The sequence below is a fragment of the Tachypleus tridentatus genome, chromosome 6 (genome assembly GCF_004210375.1).
Source record: "Tachypleus tridentatus isolate NWPU-2018 chromosome 6, ASM421037v1, whole genome shotgun sequence".
NCBI classification, from domain to species: domain Eukaryota; kingdom Metazoa; phylum Arthropoda; class Merostomata; order Xiphosura; family Limulidae; genus Tachypleus; species Tachypleus tridentatus.
Window position 1 is genome coordinate 8,980,239 of NC_134830.1, and position 18,680 is coordinate 8,998,918.

The window sequence follows — 18,680 nt, forward strand, 5'->3', positions numbered from 1 at the left end:
TGCGAAATTCGAAAAACAAAACAAACAATTCTTTTTAAATGTTTGTAAACAAGTTAATTTGTTCGTTAACTAAAGTTCAACAATATTTTTGGAACGAACTTTATTTATGAAAAGCTAATTGAATTTTGTCCAGTAATATAAACTTGAACTTTTTATGCTTTGACACATATCTGGTACACGAAAGAATGTTGAATGTTATTTTTTTTAAGTCGTGTGTATTTCAACTAAATAGTTATTATTAATCAGATGTATTTCAACTAAATAGTTCTTTTTAATCAGATGTATTTCAACTAATTAGTGAGTTTTTAATTAAATGTATTTTAACTAATTAGTGAGTTTCTAATTAAATGTATTTAAACTAATTAATTCTTAATCATGTGTATTTAAAATAATTAGTGAGAAAAGCCTCACTGACGTCCAAGTTAATAATTGTTTATCTATAAAGTTTTAAAATTTCATTAATATATAATAATAAAATACTTCTATCAGCTTCCATTGTCAAAGCATGAAATGGCTTGGTTGTTAGTGCATTCGATCCGTAATCTGCGAGTTTGAATCTCGTCATAACACATGCTTGTCCTTTTGGCCGTGAGAGCGTTGAAATGTGACGGTCAAGTCCGTAAGTAAACTAATAGCCCAACAGTTGGCAGTAGGTTGTGTTGAGTAATTAATTTGCCCACAATCTATAACTTATAAATTAGGGCAGGCAAGAGCAAACAGTGCTCGAATAGATTTCTACAAACCAATACCAAGTACTTGAATAATATTACAAGTTTAAAAAATTGCAAAAAATTAAGTATGATGTTGTTGTTTTGAATTTAGCACAAAGCTACACAATGGGCTATCTGTGCTCTGCCCACCACGGGTATCGAAACCCGGTTTTTAGCGTTTAAGTCCATAAACATACCGCTGAGCCACTGGGGGAAAATTAAGTATGATGCAAAGATGGCAATGTCAAAAGTGCAGAAACAGTGGGGGAAAATTAAGTATGACGCAAAGATGGCAATGTCAAAAGTACAGAAACACTGGGGGGCAATTAAGTATGATGCAAAGATGGCAATGTCAAAAGTACAGAAACACTGGGGACAATTAAGTATGATGCAAAGATGGCAATGTCAAAAGTATAGAAACACTTGGGGACAAATAAGTATGATGCAAAGATGGCAATGTCAAAAGTACAGAAACAGTGGGGGACAATTAAGTATGATGCAAAGATGGCAATGTCAAATGTACAGAAACACTTGGGGACAATTAAGTATGATGCAAAGATGGCAATGTCAAAAGTGCAGAAACAGTGGGGGAAAATTAAGTATGATACAAAGATGGCAATGTCAAAAGTACAAAACACTGGGGGGCAATTAAGTATGATGCAAAGATGGCAATGCCAAAAGTACAGAAACAGTGGGGGACAATTAAGTATGATGCAAAGATGGCAATGTCAAAAGTACAGAAACACTTGGGGACAATTAAGTATGATGCAAAGATGGCAATGTCAAAAGTGCAGAAACAGTGGGGGAAAATTAAGTATGACGCAAAGATGGCAATGTCAAAAGTACAGAAACACTGGGGGGCAATTAAGTATGATGCAAAGATGGCAATGTCAAAAGTACAGAAACAGTGGGGGACAATTAAGTATGATGCAAAGATGGCAATGTCAAAAGTACAGAAACACTTGGGGACAATTAAGTATGATGCAAAGATGGCAATGTCAAAGTATAGAAACAGTGGGGAAAATTAAGTATGATACAAAGATGGCAATGTCAAAAGTACAGAAACACTGGGGGGCAATTAAGTATGATGCAAAGATGGCAATGTCAAAAGTACAGAAACAGTGGGGGCAATTAAGTATGATGCAAAGATGGCAATGTCAAAAGTACAGAAACAGTGGGGACAATTAAGTATGATGCAAAGATGGCAATGTCAAAAGTGCAGAAACAGTGGGGAAAAATAAGTATGATGCAAAGATGGCAATGTCCAAAAGTACAGAAACAGTGGGGGACAATTAAGTATGATGCAAAGATGGCAATGTCAAAAGTACAGAAACACTTGGGGACAATTAAGTATGATGCAAAGATGGCAATGTCAAAAGTACAGAAACAGTGGGGGACAATTAAGTATGATGCAAAGATGGCAATGTCAAAAGTATAGAAACACTTGGGGACAATTAAGTATGATGCAAAGATGGCAATGTCAAAAGTATAGAAATACTTGGGGACAATTAAGTATGATACAAAGATGGCAATGTCAAAAGTACAAAAACACTGGGGGGCAATTAAGTATGATGCAAAGATGGCAATGCCAAAAGTACAGAAACAGTGGGGGACAATTAAGTATGATGCAAAGATGGCAATGTCAAAAGTACAGAAACACTGGGGACAATTAAGTATGATGCAAAGATGGCAATGTCAAAAGTACAGAAACACTGGGGGCAATTAAGTATGATGCAAAGATGGCAATGTCAAAAGTACAGAAACAGTGGGGGACAATTAAGTATGATGCAAAGATGGCAATGTCAAAAGTATAGAAACACTTGGGGACAATTAAGTATGATGCAAAGATGGCAATATCAAAAGTACAGAAACAGTGGGGGACAATTAAGTATGATGCAAAGATGGCAATGTCAAAAGTACAGAAACTCTGGAGGGCAATTAAGTATGATGCAAAGATGGCAATGTCAAAAGTACAGAAACAGTGGGGGACAATTAAGTATGATGCAAAGATGGCAATGTCAAAAGTATAGAAACACTTGGGGACAATTAAGTGTGATGCAAAGATGGCAATATCAAAAGTACAGAAACAGTGGGGGACAATTAAGTATGATGCAAAGATGGCAATGTCAAAAGTACAGAAACTCTGGGGGGCAATTAAGTATGATGCAAAGATGGCAATGTCAAAAGTACAGAAACACTGGGGGACAATTACGTATGATGCAAAGATGGCAATGTCAGAAGTACAGAAACAAGATAGAGACAAAAATTACTAAAAAGTAGTCAAATCTTTTGCAAAAATAACTTTTATATACAACTGAATATTGAATTCCGGTTTGAATAAAGCCATTTAAATCGAATAGTTCTATATAGTCTTATAGTGGCTATAGACAAAGCTTGTAAGACTGATTCAATATTTACTGGCTACGTGGTAGTGATTCTTGTATGGTTTTGTGTATTTATTCCCGTCTTGTTTCTATACTTTTTGACACTGCCATCTTTGTATCATACTTAAATTTTGCATTTTTTTAAACATTTTCAATGAATTAAGTTGATAAGGTAAGATTTGTTTTAATTTTATAATTCAGTGGTAATATTTATATATATTGTTACTACCATATCAGTTTTGTCACTTTCTCAAATGTCGAATTATAGTTGGCATAGCTAAAACAATCTATTATGTAGTTTTGCATTTAAGAATAAATAAACATGTAATTGTAATCACCCAATACGTAAAATTATTGATAATGACTGATTGTAGTTAACGAGAGAAAATTTTCCTCGCAGAAATAAACTGATAAAATGCGTTTGCTAGTAGTGCCCCGGCATGGCCAGGTGGATTAAGGCGTTCGAGTCACCATCGCACCAAAATGCTTGCCCTTTTAGCCGTGGGGCGTTATAAATTTATGGTCAATCCCACTATTCGTTGATAAAAGAGTAGCCCAAGAATTGGCGATGACTAGTTTTACACTGCTAAATTAGGGACGGCTAGCACAGATAGCCCTCGTGTAGCTTTGCGCGAAATTCAAAAAACAAACAAGCGTTTGCAAGTATGTTTCACAAGACAAGTACCTTTTTCTGTTTGTTTCTTTTCTTTCAAGATAAAAAAAGAAAGCGAGTCAAATGACTTAAGTAAGTCGTCATTTCAAATTCACTAGCAGGCCATTTTTTATCTACTTCTTGTGACCAACAATTAACAGAACAATAATAATTTAATGAAACACATTAACTTACGAAGAAGTCCGCAAAACTAAATGTTGGAATATATATTAAATTACGTTTTCTTTTGTCTGTTTGTTTAACCATGTAACAAGTTGTTTCTTGCATTACGTATTGAGAACGAATGTGAACAAAATGACACGGTTAATTGAAAATATTTTCAGAATCACTCTACTTAACAAATGATATTTTAAATATTTTTGTTGCTTGGGGACTTTGTAATGCTCGAACTCACCTGAGTTAATAAAGTTTTCTATCATGTTAAGACTTTGTGAAATGTTCAGACAATTTTCTACAATCCTCCAATATCTCCAAGATAATAAAATAGAGCATTTATCATTCTTACGAAGAAACCACAGTTAACTTCTTTGAAGTCAACTACTATCACATCTCGAGAATCTTTGATCTGTTAAAATAAAACTGTTTATGGAAAACAATTGTTTAAGTAAAAATAACGAACTGTTACAAAAAACCCATAAAACTTGACAATAATATCCTACGTAATAACAGAGAAAATAACCACCCAGTTATTAAAATTGTAAAACGCTTAAACTGTTGAATACCAAACAAGAGGTTTCTTGAAAAGCAAATGAATATTTAAATGAATGAAAAACATAAAAAAACAATTTAGGGAGAAATAGAGAAACTCCTTTTTACATATCGGTAACGTGGAACCTTTTTCCTGGGATTTATATTCCTTTTTAAAAAGTAAATGAAGCACCATTTCACTGAAAATTCATTACAATTAAGTTCACATTTTTATAGGTGCGCTAAAAACAATCTAAAGAAGACTAGAGAATCGTTTCTCTTATTAACACATTTAAGACTTAATGCAAGGATCAAATATTTTCCTATACTTTGTACTCACATTTTTTACTCCCATAAGTTGTGATCCATTGCAAAATAATTTTGCAATACAAAATATTTTCGTGTTATTCAGAATAAATAGACCAATTTTAAATACGAATTTTTAAAATTACATTTTCCAGAAAGAAAGACGATGCAGAAGGTTTTACGAACGAAAAACATATCAAAAATCCACTGTTTCATTTTAATTACGTATTTATTTAAAATTACAGTGTTGTGCCTTTCTTACATCTGTAAAACCCAGATATTTATTGCGCGGAATATTGCAGTTTTACTGAAACAACACAACGACAATTATGTTCAACAGGTTTAAACTTTTCATGCACTGAAAGTGAAATCTGCGCATATTTCTCGGTACGTTTCTCCTCGCTAATGCCAAGTATATATTACTGAAACATAACTCACGTCGAAAACCCAGTGTGTGTCACGTTACGGCCTAGTTCTCGAAACAGACGGAGTCAAAGCCAAAATGCATTTGTCCAGATAGAATAGTAGTTCCATTACTGTTTTCCTATTACGATTTTTAGTGACGCGGTGGGTGCAAGAAAGCCAAGTGCAGTGACACCTCACAAGTGACTGGCGAGTATAATAAGACTAAAAGTAAAGAGACACACAGTGTGAGATCCAAGTGCATAAAAACATAGAAAGAATATCGATTCAATTTTTAATCTCGTATCGTTTTCTTTCAACAACGTGTCCAATTAAAGACAACCGCTTTAATAAACAGACTCTAAACTAAGAAATCAACAAACGTTTTGTTGTCTGTTTGTTTTATACTTTCAGCAGATAGACTAACAAAAATGTCAGGTTATACATTTGTTCGTGAAGTCATTGTTGGAACGTAGTATTACCAAAAAGCACTGGCTTTCCAATATAGTACAAGTTGTTAATCTAACTGCTTTTTTACCAATAATTATTCTACGAATACGCTAATTAATAATTCATTTCAAAATTGGTTGGTTGTTTTATTCTACGACTCTTGGGCTACTCTTTACCAACGAATAGTGGGATAGGGCGATGTTTAGCGCGACGCGAACCCGCGACCCTAATTAATAATTCATTTCAAAAATGATCTTAATCTTGATTGGCTTATAAAGAAATTTACTGACTGCCTCTGTTGGACATTTCCCAGAATTTATTTATATCATGCATGCCCCATCATTTTCGAAAAGAAACAAGAAATGGCTAATTGCCAAATAAATGTTTTAATATTAAAAACGTTTCTCCTTGGATCTCCCAATATTTCATCGAGAAATAAAACATAATACTCATAGCGACAACTCGCACTAAAATTCATGCACCACAGAAGTGTACCTAACATAACAGTCGCTTTCTCAAGTCTATTTTTATTCATAGATTGTTGTCTCACTAACATGAGACTTCAAAAATTCGTGGCCTGGGATGGCCTAGCGCGTAAGGCGTGCGACTCGTAATCCGAGGGTCGCGGGTTCGCGCCCGCGTCGCGCTAAACATGCTCGCCCTCCCAGCCGAGGGGGTGTATAATGTGACGGTCAATCCCACTATTCGTTGGTAAAGAGTAGCCCAAGAGTTGGCGGTGGGTGATGATGACTAGCTGCCTTCCCTCTAGTCTTACACTGCTAAATTAGGGACGGCTAGCACAGATAGCCCTCGAGTAGCTTTGTGCGAAATTCCCAAACAAACAAACAAAATCAAAAATTCGCCTATAGGCTCATTATAATATTCCCCTCCACGGTAATCTTTAGTAAAAGGCGAAAGATTAATACAAATTTGTGTTTATTGAAAAAACAAGGAACGGTACAAGAAAAAACAAGGAACTGTACAAAAAGCAAAATGTTCAATGAAATAATGACAAAAATGGTGACAGTGAGAAAAATGTACAGAAATGACAAAAATGTACAAAGTAAATAAAACAAAGCAAAAGTATATAGAAGTAGAAAAACAGCAAAATTATACAAGCAAAAAGTAAAAATCAAAAGAAAAATGTACAAAAATTAAACAAAGTAGATTAAAGTTAAACAAAAAAATACAATTTTAATAAATATGTGAACTGTATAATGAAAAATGTACAAAAAGTGAGCAGAAATTAAAAGAAAAGCAAAATTGTACAAAAGTAAAAATTCAAAACAGAGTATACAAGTTAAATTTAGCAAAATGTACAAAAAATAAATAAGGAAAAGATGTACAAAAGTAAAAATGACAAAAACAGCAAAACTTTACAAGTTAAAAACAGCAAGTTAAACAATAATTAATGTACAAAAATAAAATATACAAGGTAAAAAAAAGTTAAACAAAACAAAGCAAGGGCAGAGACAAGGTGGCTCAAAATCCAATCTCCACCTGACCCCTCATCAACACACAAAGAGGCGAGACATCCGGTCGCCACAGATGATAAAATATCCCTGGACTCAGACGATGATAGTCCGCCCGAAGTCGGAGTAACAGCCTATATCTGGCCCTTCCCAATATCGAAAAATACGACACCGGTGCCCGCTCGTAAACTAACTTGTTTCGAGCAAGCCAGATGACGTACTTAAGGATAGTCAGAGTATATTGAAAGGAAAATGCCAGGCAGCTGGGAACAGGGATCGGCACATGATACAGGATAGTCTTCGCCGTGAGATGCGGGACCCGGAAAAGGCGCGCAACTCTCTCCCAGATCTCCGCCGACGTCGGACAGAGGACTAACCTGTGCATGACAGACTCCAACTAGATGTGACACACTGAACACAACTCAGTTGTTCCAGGGTTCCACAGGTACGTACGTTCTCTCACGGGCAAAATATTGTGCACTACACGCCAGTTGATAGCCTGAAGGCAGTTATCAACATGGCGCAGTACTACACGTCCCGAAATAACATCCCACAGAAGAGCAGGATGGTATCGCTCAATTCTGTGTGTACATCCGGGAACCAGCAGGCTGTAGAGGGAACGGGAGTCCGTCGATACATCTGCTGCCACAGCACGACACCGCCGAATCGCAGCAGCAGCGTCAACATACCAAAAAGGAGGATCAAAACACATTGGTGTCCGCAAGCTCAAAGAAACACCAAAGAGCCTGCGCCCCGTGCCAACCAGGAAACGAATGAGAGGCAACAGGGATGACCCTCTACAAACAGATAACGAAAGGTAGAGGACAGCAGAAGAGAAAGACACTGGGTCTGGACACATGGTATGCCCAGACCTCCCCTGCGAGGCAGCTGCATCAAGGAACTCCTAGACACTCCCTCTGGCTTGCCACCTCACAGGAAGGCGAAGACATGACGTTCAATGGCTCGTGCAGTGCAGTCATCCAGAGGAAGAACAGCCCCTAGGTACCATACCAAGGGGAGTATTCTTCTCCTCACCACCCTCTGCCCTATCAAACAAGTTAACAGGGCAGTAGCAGTAATCGTGTACTGCTGAACCACCCCTTCCCAAGCAGCCCCAAAGGCCACAAGAAAACAAACCCAAAGCAAGTGACTGGGGAGGAGGTCGATTCCAGACCAAACGGAGAGTCGGCAGACGAGGCCTACTTGCCAAACCTCCTGGCATGAGACTTATGAAAATTCAGCTGGGCAGTGCTGGCCTGAGAGTATTTATAGAAAATGGCCAACGCCGAACCTAAAGATGTAAAGTTTGCAAAGAACAGGTTCACATCATCTGCATGCGCAACTTAAGTCATGCTCAAACCCCCAGAAAGCTGAAGACCACGTACCGATACCGAGTGATATGGGTAAGAGAGCAGACACTCTATAACCAACACATAAAGTGTGGGAGACAGTGGACAACTCTGATGAACTCCCTGTAAGATGGACAAGGAAGGCGACAGGTACCCATTTACCAAAAGCCTGCTCGAAACAGTCGAATACATGGCTCGCACATACTAGAAACAAACTAGAGGGAGGCCATACCTCTCCAGAACATACCACAGAAAGCCATGGTGAACTCGATCAAATGCTTTACTCTGATTGAGGGACACAAAGATAACAGGGATATCCCGATCCGTGATGTAAAGGAACAGATCCCTGAGAAGCACCAAATTTTGTTGAATACGTCTGCCCCAGACACCACATGTCTGAGTGCAGTGAACCAAGGAAGGCACAACTGCACCCAAATGGGCACACAGGACCTTAGAAATAATCTTGGTGTCCACGTTCAGGAGCGATATGGGATGCCATGAGGAAAGATTTTCTGACTGGCTGGGATCCTTACAAAATAGAGTAATATGTAGACATAGACCCTGCAGCCAGACAGCTGTTGAAGAGCCTGACAAACAAGGGTCCGACGACTGGCCACACGTGGCTGTAGAATTCCACTGGCAGTCAGTCCAGCCCAGAACACTTTCCAAGTGGCAAGGATCAAAGGGATGACCAACACTCTCCCAAGCTGATTGGTTTCACCAGTTGGTCGTAAAAGGAGGGGTCGAGGGAAAGCAAAAACCTAGTAATGTCGTCCCACAACCCCTCATCCACGGGTGTAGCCGCATATAAACGGCTATAATACCCGTGGCACGCGTCTAAGATGTCAGAGATGTCAGATGATGATCGACCATTCTCCAACACCAGACTGCTGATGTGTCTGTTCTTAGCCATCTCCCGTGCCTTGCACAGAGGAACCCCAGTAATGGTTCTGGGATCGAGTGACTCGATCAGACAAAGTCGCTCACTGCATGGAACAGTTTGAAATAATACAAATCGATATCCCGATGGAGTGCCTAAATGTTCGAGAGGACTCAGCGATCCGTCGGTCCACCATGAAGCAAGGCAGCCAAGATGTCCTGCTTTCCTCACAAGGCCAGGCGACGGGCCCGCGAAAACCGCATGCCTGCTTGCATCAGCAAGAAGGCACAGGCCTCCTTGAAACCCGCCCACCAAGACCCAGTGGCAGACTCGACAGAACAGAGCTCCCAAACAAGGGCAAGCAAAGCATCTCCAATCCCATCCTTGGCAAGAAGCGAGACGTTGAGCCTCCACACACCGGGGCCCCAAAAAACGGGGACAAAATCCCGGAATCTGACGAGAAACGCCCGATGGTCAGACACGTAAAACGAGACGTCCCCAACCCGACGAACAGCAGCCCCGCCGAAGGCCAGGTGTCACATAGAACCTGTCAAGGCGACAAGAAATGCCCTGACTGGTCCAGGTAGCCACAAAAGCAGACCAATGCAGTGCACGCCAGACATCGGAAAAGTCGAAATCCGACAGCACTACATGCAGAGACTGCATACACTGATCACCAGAAAGATGATCACCCCAATCTTGTCGAGGGGAGGATCCAAAACGCAGTTGAAGTTGCCACCACAGATGATATCGGCCCGTGTAACCATGAACCTGTCCAAGCCCGACAAGAAGGCCTCCCGCTCCCCAGTCTGAACAGACACACAGACATTGACAAGCCGAATTTTACGACCCCCAGCAACAACATCAACGTACACCACCCACCCCTCAGCATCACAATGTGATGCGAGGATGGTCCCATTAAAATGCGGGTGGAAGAGGATCCCCACCACATGCAAACATGTAGAGCCAAACGACCAGGAGGCAAAGACAGGGTAATGGGATGAAAAAGAAAAGTGGTCCCTCTGATAGGCAAAATGGGTCTCTTGCAAAAATATGGCATCAACTGCAAAGCAGTTGAATAGAGAGAACGCATAGAATTGCTTAGCAATGCTATGCATCCCCCGGGTGTTTAGAGTAATGCAAGAAAAACCCATCATCAAACAGAGGTCAAGAACTCAGTGTTGCTGCTGCTTCGACAAGGTAGATGGAGGCAGGGGGTGTGAGGCCTCTTGAGGCTACCTGACCCCACCCCCTCTTTGCAGCAGTGGCCGCTGACATCCGACCACCACTGCTGCATGCGAGACTTTCAGACCGAGGTCCAGCAACAAAGTGAGGCTACAAGGCCTCCGCACCTCCCCACTGTCCTCACTCAGTCCAGACAGACAGGGAAGACTGGGGAAGCCCAGAAAACTCGGGAAAGCTGGGCGACGGCAGCTCGTCCAACGTCTGCATCTGTGCCTCAGGAGAGAGGGCTAAAACATCCACCATCCCCAGAGCCAAGGATCCGTCAGAACCTCCAGCCTCAGCAGTGCCAGCAGGGGAAGACTGAGGCTTCTTGGAGTCCCCAATAACCCCCACTGACCAAACCCAAACAGGGGCAGGATCCTCCTCAGAGGGACCCTCCCCAACACAAACAGGATTGGCAGAATCGTGGATGCACACACAGCTCCCAACCCCCACACCACCCGACTGGGAGGCCAGAGCCCCCACAGAGGCAGGGGACGCCACAGGGCCACCCTGGCTGACCAGAACCCCCACAGGGGTCCCGTACAAACCAGGGCCCGAAGAATGGATCAAAGCCACCACAGAGACCCCCCACCCGAACAGCACCCGAAGCACCATCCACCACTTCCCGGGCGGGCGAGACCAGGCCCCCTCAGAAGACCGAGGCTCCCCCTCCCCTGACACTGGAGGAATCAGGACAGGCGTCCCCTCGGGGACCCCACCCACGGTCGCCGCGGGAGGACGAATGGCCACCCCAGCCTTCTTAGCCCAGGTCTTCTTAGGCCGTGAAACCGCCAGCAGCCACCGAGGCATACGTCGCCACACGCCACGGGCAACGCGAGGGCGTGTGGCCACAACTACAAATAGTACATGCCACACTACAGGAATCTTCAACATGTCTGTAGGCCAGACATATCCCGCACCGCGGGGTCTGGCACTCAGCAAACACGTAGCCCTCGAGGCCACAGCGACGAATTCTCGGGTAATGGCACATTACCCGGAATCCGCTCACTGATATAAAGTTCGGAACTGGCGTCTTCATGTTCATACACACACACGTCGGTTCCCAGTGCACACATTCGGGCGCATCTGATGTGCTTCGTGTTCGACCTTTCTCATCTGCCCATACGCCGATAATACGTCCTTGACGACGTCATGGGCCAACTCAAAAGGAACCGATCGGAAGGTGATCCACTTCACATTCTGTCCAGCCGGCTCCACAGGCACACGCTCTCCCCCAAGGGAAAGTCTCCCTGGGCAAGCAGGCGACGGGCGAAAGCGGCCGACGCCAGCGTCGCCACATAACGCCCCTTGACAAAATGCTGCAAACACTCCACATGGCTACCCCCGTCAGCAGCATTCAAAGCGTCTAACAGACAACCTACCAGTTTTATGAAAATAATTACCACCACCAAGCATGTTGCTGATACAATCCTACATAATGGCTGTTATTACCATATTTTTCATTTTAGTGCCGAACGCCCCCGACGTCGCCCAACTAATCCGAGAGCACCCAAACCACCTGAACACGTGTCACAACCTATAACTTCATCATATACGCCTGCCGACCGACCTGAATTAAACCACCTGGAGCATCAGAAGACTAGTAACAAATCGTGCCAGACCACACCTCTCGTTCCTAGTTCCACCACCTCGACTCAGACACAAACCACGCGTCCGACAACTAAAGCCGCCTCGGTTCAAACCGAACCCAAGTCCACAAGTACCAAGTCATCTCAATCTTTAATTAAAAGAAGACTAAATTAAGCCTGTCCAGACCAGTGCAGAACCACCAAGCCCAGAAACGCCATCTGAAATTTCACCTGTGAGAAGGTCACTAAAACAGAGTCGAGCTAATTTGAGACGAATTTTCTCCGCAGAACTTGCCAACCCGACAGCACCACCAGAACCAATCTTTGTCACTTGTGATTATCGTGAACGTGCTAACCCAACAGAACCACCAGAAACAACCTTTATCTCTTATGATGATTACGTTTATTAATTATGATTTTTTTTTTTTTCTGTGATTATTAACCCTGACTTTCTTTCCTTACAGCTACCATCGGGCACGATCTGGGTAATTTATTCGGAGCCCAGGTCGTGAAAGTGGGTTTTATCGGGGTACTCCCGTTTCCCCCCACACCTAATCCTTAAGCATTGGATCCATAGATCCCCGCTTGGGCACTTTGATCCATCGATTCATGCCCGGCCCTGAACTGGCCCGTTTGGTTGTTGTTTGTATTTATCCGACCTGCTTCTCGTCGTATTTCTCCGTCTCTCTTCTTGGGTGGGATTTGCTTTGCCTTCGCCTTGTTGCCCGCCACGCTCACCAGACAAGCATTTGCATGTGTTAAATCAATCCATTAATCTGTCTATCAGTGTTATCCACAAACGCTATTATTTTATAAATTCCAATCTGCTGCGGGGTTGAAGGAGGACTAGTTAGTCTTCGAGCACCCCAGGGGATTAATGTTTCTTAGGAAATATTAATTTTACACTAAAACACCTACAGATATATATATATATATATAGAGAGAGAGAGAGAGAGTAGCGAAGCCGCGGGCACCTCAAGATGGAAGGACCGCGGCCGAGGAGAATGCGGACGGATGGTCGTAGACATTCCGACCGCAATAGTACACTACCAAACACACTTTAATGCGTAAAAACCGTGAAACACAACAATTAAGAGCAATACTTTAAATACGAGAGACAAGTTTCACTAGACAAGAAAATAATGAAAACGACGTCTTACCAACAATGCAGATTTGAAATTTACTTACAACAATAAACTTTACAAAATGGCATGACATTAACGATATACAATGCAAAAAAACAACAACAAATATACACAACATTAACCATATACAATGCAAGAAAGCATAAATATATACAACATTGGATCTGTAAAGATTTTGCTGCCCAGATTACTTTGAATTTGCATGTGTAAGATTTACTGCTGCACATTTATTTTAATATCTACGTTTTGTTTCCGTTTGATGCATGTGACGTATATTGTTAAATGTGTATTACACGTCTCACCTATTCTCTAATTTGTAGATGATTCTTGAGGGTAAGATTCAACAATATTCCTTTTACAAAAACACCAACATGTTTTCGAACATTGTTGAACATTATGGAATCTCACATTAAAATCAGGTGTATCAACAAAGAATAAATTTCCTGTTTATAAAGGTTCATGGATGATTTAGTTCCAGAACAGATATAAGACTCAGTATTCTTTGTAAGGTTATAAAAGTGTTGTATATAAATTATTAGGTATGATAATTATTATAAGTTGTATTGTTGTTTGTATATCAAAATATTTTTATATTAAGAAAGAAAACTGGGTTTCAATTTTGTTGGCAAATATAAATTTGATAAATAATGAAATTCAAATATGTAACATAAGTAATAATAAACTGGAGACTTCTCCAAGATAAATTATTACATGTATGGGTATGCAAGTATTCTTATTCAAAACGAAATACATAAACACTTCAATTCTGAAAATCTTTCAGCGTCAAAACTTTCTACAGTTTGGGATTGATCGGTTTGGTTTGTTTTGAATTTTGTGCAAAGATACACGAGGGCTATCTGCACTAGCCGTTCCTAGTTTAGCAGTGTAAGACTAACGGAAAGGCAGCTCGTCCTCACCATCCACTGCCAACTCTTGGGCTACACTTTTCCAACAAACAGTGGGATTGATCATCATATTACGAGGTCTGTTCAAAAAACACGCGGACTGTTTGAATTGCGCGGCTCCAGTTGATTCCAGGGGAATCCGCTTGGTGTCGCTAGGTTCGCACATATCAGCTGATTACGACGCCATTTCCCGATTGCAGATATCTTCATTTGTGCATTAACTACGCGGTTTTAAGTGAAGTGCGATTTTTTCGTTTGGCGGATTTCAGAATGAATGACCTGAAGGAGCAACGACTTGCTGTGAAATTTTGTGTTAAACTTGAAAAACCTGCGACTGAAACTTTTGCTATGCTTAACACGGCTTACGGTGATGTTGCTATGAAGCGTACGGCATGTTTCAAGTGGCATGAACGTTTTATGGATGGTCGACAGTCCATTGAAGATGATGAGCGTCCTGGACGTCCTTCCACGTCAACTGACGACCCACACGTCGACAAAATCAACACCCTGGTGCGGGCAAATCGACGTCTGACTGTCAGGGAGCTTGCTGAAGAGTGTGGGATATCAGTTGGATCTTGTTACGAGATTTTGACCGAAAAATTGAAAATGCACCGCGTTGCTGCGAAATTTGTGCCTCAGAACTCGTGAGTTTTTGGCCAAACACTCGATCACCGTTCTTCCCCACCCTCCCTTCTCACCTGACGTTGCTCCTTGCGATTTTTTCTTGTTCCCCAAACTCAAAAGATCCTTGAAAGGAAGAAGATTTGAGATGATTCCCGAGATTAAGGCAAATGCGACGAAGAAGCTGGTGGACATTACAAAAAAGCGTACCAGGACTGTTTCAACAAGTGAAAACACCGTTGGGATAAGTGTGTGCGTTGGGGAGGAGAGTACTTTGAAGGGGTCCCAGACCTGTAACTTCTCAATAAAGTACATTTTTTTTTATGACGTTAGTTCGCGTATTTTTTGAACATCCCTCGTATAATTCCCCCACAGATGAAACAGTGAACATGTTTGGTGTGACGAAGATTCAAACCAGTGATCCTTGGATTACAAGTCGAATGCTTTAATCATCTGGCCATGCCAGGCTTCTCATATTGACTGCATAGATTTACTAAGCAAGTGACAAAATGGTCTTCCAAAACAAAGTGAACAAGATGTTTAGCTTAGGTATCCACTATAAATTGTTATGGATAATCTTATTGTTAAATTGATATTATTTTTGTACATAGAAAATTCATGATAAAGCTGCATTTCAATTTTTTTTAATAATTAGTTGTGAATTTTGTACAAGTCTTAATTAGAAGCAAAGCTATTAATTATTATTTTGATACAAGTTTGTTTGAAATTCTGTGCAAAGATACACGAGGGCTATCTGTGCTAGCTGTCCATAATTTAGCAGTGCAAGACTAGAAGGAAAGAAACTAGCCATCACCACCCACTGCCAACTCTTCAACTACTCTTTTAACAATAAATAGTGGGATTGACTGTCACATTATAATTCCCCATGGCTGAAAAGGTGAGAATGTTTGTTGTAATGGGGGGATTCAATCCATTTTATACAAGTAAATTATCAATGTATATAAAGACTAATTTATTTATTGATTAATTAATATATGACATTGGTGGATTAAAAAATGAAAACCAATTTGTTTGTTTAATGTCAGGAACTTCATCAAAAATCATGTGAAACTGGTGACATGTTGTCAAACAGTAATCGCAGGCTTCTTATGTTTACAGTTAACCAGTCAATCTCCTCACCTTGATTATGATGTTTTATTTTATAACAAGACATGTAACTCATGATACCTAATTGCCTTTTATGAGACATGTTTTTATATGAATTGAATGATCAAAACACGCACCTGACCGTTTGGAATCGGATATAGTCAGAACTGTGTTCTTACTGTGCAAACCTTTCCTAACTTAATATGCATTTTTATTATATAAAAAATATTTATGGGAAAAATAATGATCATTAATCTTATTAATAAAACATGGAAAATACTGTTATAAGCTGTATTTTTGAAGTTCTAATTTGTTTGTTTGAGGGAGATGTAGGTTGTAATGGTGACCTAAACTTGAAAGGCTTAGAACACCTAGAAAGTTCGAAAGGAATTTGACGTCAGATTTCCTAATACATTCTACGGGTAGATTATAAATACACGGTTTGATGAAACATTAAAATGATATTTAAGGAGATCATGAGGTCTTCCTTGTCAATGCAGCAAATAAGTCAGTTTTCATTTCAACTACAGAGTTGAGGTGTTTTTTTTTAAAAACATTTGCATACAATTTATTATACACCCCAAAACAAAAGGTAACAGTGTCATTTGTACACTTGGCCTACAAGTTACCAGTGTTTAAAGTTGTATAGGTTAAGAAACAAATAAACTAACTCATCCTTTGCACCAGATAATTAAAAAGAACCTACCAACAAAATAATAGTGCTACAAGAGTGGTGCCAGAAGTGGTATTATTTTGGTGAAAAACAAAGCCTTGACTAAACATTAACTTTCATTCAAGATAACCACAATCACAAAAAGATAGTGCATTTAAATAAGAAAAAGAATGAATAAATTAGGGGAGAGAAGAAATAGAAACTAAAAAAAAAATCAGAAAAATAGTGTTAGAAATTAGAATATAGATAATTAATACAAAGATTAACACAAGAGAAATTTAAATTAACAAAAAGACATCTTAAAATCTTTTAGAACTTTCTAGTTGTTCTAGGTCTATCTTATTAAATATTTTGATCTTAACATGACATCATATAACCCACATCTCCTTATAACAGCCAAACAAATTACAGTACCGAAAATATAGCTTATAAGAATATGTGTATGGTAAATAAAATGTATACATCATCATTTAAAACTTTTTTAATAAAAACATGATTAACGGAGGCTTTTTCACTATGTAAATTTTCGTTAATAGAAGAACGATCTGAAGTTTCCCTAAATTATATTTAAGTTAGTTTATCACATCTTACCAGTGTGATATTTTATAGAAGCTAGCACTGCCAATAATTTACTAGTTCCAACATAATCTAGGATGAAGCACATTATGGTGGATAAGGTATTTTTCCAAAACAAGAAAATATACTTTTGCAATAATTTCAGGTGACAATATATACAGTACACACAATATTTAATGTAAAAGAAAGTTACCTTGAAGTTACTGGAAGAAAAGAAATGATTAAAGGCAGTTAATCATTACTCAAAGTAACAATAAAAGTATCCACTGGAATTAGAAATATTCTGGACAATTTTAGAAGGAAATCTGTAAACAAGAAACTAGTTTCCATGATCAATATTGTTATAAAAAATTACAATGAAGAAGAATTTGGCAGTATTCAAAACTTTCTTTTTTAAAGAAATTCATTAGGTAAGGTCAAGTTATTTATTTTATTAATACATTTAGTTTAATATCACAGTGACCTCTAACAAGATTTATTGTGATAACAGATTGTTTTATATTTAATATTGTAGTATCCCATGATATAACATTTTTAAGACGTTTTTGGTGTAAAATCACAAAAAGCAGGTAATTGAAGTAACTAATGGCAAATTGTGCATTACAAACTTTATATTTGTGAAACTCTGATCTTTATTGTGTGAAACAGTTTTAACTGAGACAGGTAAACTTGGTGAATTTTGTTTACGGGAGACAGTAAAACAATTACAAATATATTCACAAAAGGCTTGAAACTTTTATGCACTGAAAGAGATCCTCCCAATCTATCTTGGTAAGTTTCTCTGCAGTAATGCACAGTTATGTTACTGAAATCTAAGTTATATAAAAATCCAATTTAAAATGCATCAGAAGCTTTCAGAAAATTATCTGAATTTGTATTTTCAATGTGTCCTTGGAAGAAAAAAAAATTGTCTTATTGCACTTTAATATGCAATTATAATTTTCTTTATGAAGGATAAAAGTCCTTTGAGAAATTTAACTCAAATCAAATAGTTTCTTGATCACTTAACTTAACATTTGTTGAAATGGCATATTTAAAAGGTAAGCAATGGTACCAGTGCCACAGTTATTTTTAGATACACAATAAAAAGTATGTTTAATATTTCATAAGTGAAACTGGTAAACCTTCTTGAGCTTGAGGGCAAATATTCTGTAAATGTGATACGAAATTTCAAACTCACAAGGCATGTGCATGTGTACAAAAGCATGAGGGGGGCCCATAGCAAATCTGTACATACAATGTACAATGGCATACTGCCTCAGTCAGAATATAAAATGTTCTTTTGAGGTGGGTAGGATGTGGAAACCTGCTCTGTTGAGGATCACATGAGCACTGGTATATGTATCCCCCCTAATCTAGAACAATCCAATATGATAAACAACTGTAAAGTAAAGACATTACTCAAAAAAGGGATGACTTTATGTTCCCTTGTGTAAAGACATTACTCAAAAGGGATGACTTTATGTTCCCTTGTGTAAAGACATTACTCAAAAGGGATGACTTTATGTTCCCTTGTGTAAAGAC

General features: G+C 39.4%; 1 pseudogene; it reads right to left on the reverse strand.

Annotated features, from left to right (window-relative positions):
• Positions 1–6,442: 6,442 nt before the first annotated feature.
• LOC143254662 (U5 spliceosomal RNA) lies at positions 6,443–6,568 on the reverse strand (annotated as a pseudogene).
• Positions 6,569–18,680: the final 12,112 nt, after the last annotated feature.